Source organism: Stylophora pistillata, chromosome 3 (genome assembly GCF_964205215.1).
Source record: "Stylophora pistillata chromosome 3, jaStyPist1.2, whole genome shotgun sequence".
In the NCBI taxonomy this organism is placed as follows: Eukaryota; Metazoa; Cnidaria; class Anthozoa; order Scleractinia; family Pocilloporidae; genus Stylophora; species Stylophora pistillata.
The window spans coordinates 27,117,267-27,122,595 of NC_142521.1; the positions used below are offsets into that span (position 1 = coordinate 27,117,267).

Below are 5,329 nucleotides of genomic sequence, written 5' to 3' on the forward strand. Positions count from 1 at the left end.
CCCTGGCTTATGAAGCCTTATCCTGAAGCGACGCGTGACCCTGGCGAGATAACATTTAACAAGAAGTTGTCGTCTGCACGAGTAACCATCGAGTGCGCTTTTGGCTACCTCAAAAGTCGGTATGCCTTTAGCACCCTCTCCATCCTGCTGCCTCTACTTGTGGACTTGTAAATATGAATGCTTAACAATTATATTAAAAAGTCAGCTCTAGAGATCATAAAATGTAACCTTGTAAGTAAAACAGCTACTTAATGGGTTTTCTTTAAACTTGTGTACTTAGAAGATATTTCTGGGTGAAGTAGCCATGTGTGGGCCAAGTTATCCTTTTTTGTCTGTCTTGGAAAAGGGAACCTAAGCAGTCTATCTTCTCCTTCATGGCGGACAACATGATATTTTCTGTGTTGGCTACCTACAAAAGCGGTTGGATAGCAGAATAACTTTTTCTGTGAAGATTGCCATTGCTTGTGCAGTGCTGCATAACTTTTGCATTAAAATTGGGGACGAATGGGAGGATGATTTTTACGATGACGATGATGACCGCGGAAACGAACAGAACAATGACTTAATGCAGGACGGGGAAGATATAAGAGAGTTGCTAAAAAACAGTCTATGATTCTTCAAATCCCTTTTTAAAGAGAAGTGTGTGATAAAGATAATTTTTGCATTTACAACAAGAAATCAGTTCAAGCAGTACATTCATTTGTTTCCATAATTTCGTTTGATCGATTCGCAACATAAACAATAACATGTCTTTTGATAATGGTCGATAATGATTGTCTCCCAATAGTCCAAAACAGTCTTGAATTAAAGTTCAGTTGTCTTTCTCATTCTTTTGGCCAAGGATTTTCACAATGGAGCCCATAAATTGGTTCATCATGGCTAGCTGCTGCGTCTGTGATTGTTGCAAAGAATCCATAAATGCTGTAACTTTCTCCCCCTACTGCCTCATATCCTTTAGAGCCATCTTGAACTCTTCGTCGCTGTCATTATCAGGAGCTTTGCGTTTCGAAGTTCGTTTCCCTTTCTTTGACGCTTTTCTCTTTTCAGCTGGAGTTTGTAGCACATTGGGGCTAGATGAAGTACTGTTCTCGCCAGTAGTATCACTTGATTCAGCTACAACTTGGGGGGCACTTTCACCGCTGATCCCCGCTTCGGCTACATTATTGAAGGTTACTAGGTTGCGGCATCCAAGGATCTTATCGACCTCATCGTAGTAGAGGGATTTCGTAAGGTTTCCTCCTGTTTGGTTTTTGTTCCAATCTTATGCATTCTTGTATCTTTCTATGATGTACTTCATTTTCCGAATACATTTGTCGGCCGTCTTGTTGGACTGTAGCGCTTTTGAAATCTTCTCAGCGATCCAGGCCCACGTTTTCCTGCACTCTCTGCTTTCCAACTGATCGTGTTTTTCAGCCCATAGTTGGACTAACAGTTTTTCCTCATCTTTAGTCCATCGTTCCTGGGCCTTCTTGTTCTTGGAAGATGTACGGCGCGAAGAAGTTTAAGATGATTCCGGCATTGAGCCGTCTTCGACGAACGGAAAGGATTCTGACAACGAGCCAGAACTTGCGGTTGAAGGAGATGGGCTTGCAGTTCCTCGATCATTAAAATTGTAAGTGCTAGGCAACGGATATATCCATCCTGGTGGATATTGAGGATATTGTTGCCCCATTTCATACGAAAAGTATTGGTTGCCCGTGCCTGGATTCATGTTGTTGCAAAATGAGAACGTGACCAATTTTGCCGCGAAGTCTATAGCATAGAGACTCTGCTACATATCATCTGTCAAATCATTTCCGAATTAAAACACCCTCGCTATTGTTTTCCAAAATTTGTCTCAATTTGGCCTGCTCCAGAGGTAGTCGACGGCATCTTTGAAGTTTGTCCGCCCGCGACCAAATTTTGTCCTTTGGTGAACAAACCGGTCGCACTTGGTTTTTCATTGTGATGACAGATTTTTGACATAAATAAACAGTTTTGTCCTCTAGTGCGACTTGGCCCAAAGTTAGGGTCGCATTTGGCAATGTGCCCCGATGACACATTTTTACACTAAAGTGACCACATTCACACCAAACTTTGCTAAGTGCGATCCATGCCTAAATATTAGCATACGAGTCCAAGACACTGTTCGAGTTCTGCGATTTCTCTTTTGTGTGTGTGCTCTAAGTTTAATTTCATGCAAACCTTTGACATTGATGCAAAATAATTGTTTTGTTTTCCCCCTGTTTAAAATTTTAAATAAACTTATATATTTATTTCAATCATTTAAGTTTATGAGACATGGAATGAAATGCAGAGAAGCAAACACAGTCTCTTATTTGTGTGGATAGCGAAAATCCTCCGCAAAATAAAGTCCCTGATTCTGGTCCCATTTGTATTGTTAGGTTGTTTGAAAACCCACAGCCAGGAAAGAATGAAGTAGTTCAGGCAGTAGACAGCTTCAGAATAGCAGTAGAAGGAAGCTTGAAATCTAAATGTTGCCTTCCAGTGACAATCGATTTTCCTTCCCACATTTTGAAACACTTGTTTGAGGTTAAAGGAGAGTTCACTTGGGGATGGGATTACCTTGAAGTGGGGCAGGTGTCTTGACTCTTTTGGGGAAGGGCATAACATTTTTTTCTCGGTAAGAATGCGTTTCTTGTCCTGGTCATCAAAAAGGTATTTGAAGCTGCAAAGTGGGGAGGTGCAGCCGTGCAGTCAGGCTTACCAGGAATGTCTCTCCTTTTCCTTCGCAAGAGCCCCATGTTAGTAGAACTTTTCCTGTTTTAACTTATTACTGAAAGAGGTCAGAGAGAGTAGATGGGGTTTTACAATTCAGTGGACTGAAAACTGCTGAATCTGGAATATCTTATTTCAGAATTCAAACTTAAGAGTGTGTCTCTGTAATTTGCGACCACTCGAAATTGGTTAAAAAACAAATCTGGCCTTAAGTGGATAAGGAAACCATTACCTATCATCGGAACAAAAGTTGTTTCCCTCAGATTTCAAAAGTTTTTTATTTTTTAACAATTTTCCGCACGTAGGTCGAATCGTGAAATTGACATCATTTGTGTACACAAAATGAGCAATCTTTATTACGATCTCACGCTGTCAAAAATGATCCAATATGAGAGATATTCTGGAATACAACAGTTTAATACATCAACTTTCCAAGTATGATCACAAAGGTAGAGTATCTGGATAATTGTATACACTGTCGTTGCATCAAATATGCCACTACTCAACTAAGCCGAAAAGTGGTACTTTTTAAATTGCGATTTCTCTGTACTGGGACAAAACTAGATATCAGGATTGAGTTACACACACTCAACAACCGTGCTTGAGAACACTATATTCCGTAAAAATATCCATGGCTATTGTGCCCGGAAAAAATAAAGCGAAGTAGAAATGTGGGATTTTCACATACCTGTACGGCGCTGATTTCGGTAATATGCATTCGTAATTATCCACAATGAATCATAAAACAACCGCAAATGAACAGCTCAGTGCACTTAATAATACTGTAGAATGTCTGTAAGTAAGGTTTTATTGTCCGAAGGTCGAAGGATTTCTATCCGGGTGCAAGTCTGTTGGGATTTATGTCATTCATTCAGAGTGACGATTCCGCGGCACCGAGTATTTGTATACTATCACCGTAATCCTGTCCATCTTCCATCTTTAAAGCCATTCTGAGAACAATATCCCCTAATACACAGCTCCATCCGAATTCAAGTTGTAGACTGTTCCAAAGCCCTGCATTGACAAGTGATAATTGTAGAGTACATTTATTCCATCCCTCACTTGCAAGAGTTACTGTCCAAAGATCTAGAAAATTCTGGCACACTACCAATCAAAGAAAACCACAATACAGTTGTTATCATGTTGACAAGCGTCTGATTTCTGCTCTAGATTCTTTAATTTCGATTGAGTCAGTTTGCTAGACATAACGTCTCGTAGTCACGTTCGACGCACTAAAAACTACTATAAAACGAATACAAGAATTGTAAAAACGTGTAAAATGGTATATAAAAAGTCACTTGTAAAAATGTAGCGGAATTCCAAATCGATTTCGATCAATTACGATCCTCATCAGTAGCACTCCGCCATGTTTAAAATACTATGTTTAAACATGGCGGAGTGCTACTGATGAGGATCGTAATTGATCGAAATCGATTTGGAATTCCGCTACATTTTTACAAGTGACTTTTTATATACCATTTTACACGTTTTTACAATTCTTGTATTCGTTTTATAGTAGTTTTTAGTGCGTCGAACGTGACTACGAGACGTTATGTCTAGCAAACTGACTCAATTATCGAACACGTTCCTGGCCTCGGCCCACAAAATTTCATCACAATTCTTTAATTTCAGAATCCCAATATTTTTAATTTTTGTTCTTGTATGCTCTAGGCAATCTTTCTCTTTTTTGCCTGTTCATGAGCTTGTGAACTGGACTTGCGCGCTTAGCACCTAAGATTTAATTTTTCAAATCAGTTTAACGAACTTTCTTGTGAAATTAATGCATATGAAAAAGTGATTTTTAAGTTCAAATAGGTCTGGTTGAAAACTTTCAATCACATACCAAGCTTAAGACATTTTAGGGGCAAGTAATGTTTGTTTGAATGCTATTACAAACATAGTTCTATATTACAAGACTAGCGGTATTTACACAGCACTGTAACTTTTTGTATTCTCATCGATATGGGTGACTTAATTGGTCTAAATCATGTAAATGAGACTGCCTCTAAAAACAGTAATTTAAAAATTACAGGAATCGAGTTATATTTGCCTACAGCAATAAGCATTAAACACATGAAGGGAATACAGTACCTTCACTTTTCTCGGTTGTTGTCTCTTTGGACAGTAGTATTTAGGTAGTGTCTACCTGTAAGACAGAATTCTGTACTATCAACTTCACATTTCGATGCTATTGTTATGCATTTTCAGAAGTACCAGTTGCGATACCAATCATAAAACATTGCTGATTACTTTTTATTTGAGCTTGCCCATTTTGAATGATGTCCAATTGTTGAAATTGAAAATTGACGGCAGGTTCTGATCCTGAATGTTATGTTTATTCAGACAGATACATTTTTCCTAACTGAATGAGTATTAACCAATATTTCAAGCAGTTTTCCCCTACTTTTTTTTACTGGAAAGTAAGGAAGAATAGTAATCAGAGTAATTCAATATGTACAAATCTTTACCTGGCTTTTCTTTGACCCAGATGAAAATTTTTCCCGTGATTATGCCGTACTTTTCTCAAATTTACTTTGCAGCTAGTATGCCTTTAGTACCCTCTCCATCCTGCTGCCTCTACTTGTGGACTTGTAAATATGAATGCTTAACA

General features: G+C 38.7%; 1 pseudogene; it reads right to left on the minus strand.

Moving 5' to 3' along the window:
• Positions 1-601: 601 nt before the first annotated feature.
• LOC148735387 (uncharacterized) lies at positions 602-2,003 on the minus strand (annotated as a pseudogene).
• Positions 2,004-5,329: the final 3,326 nt, after the last annotated feature.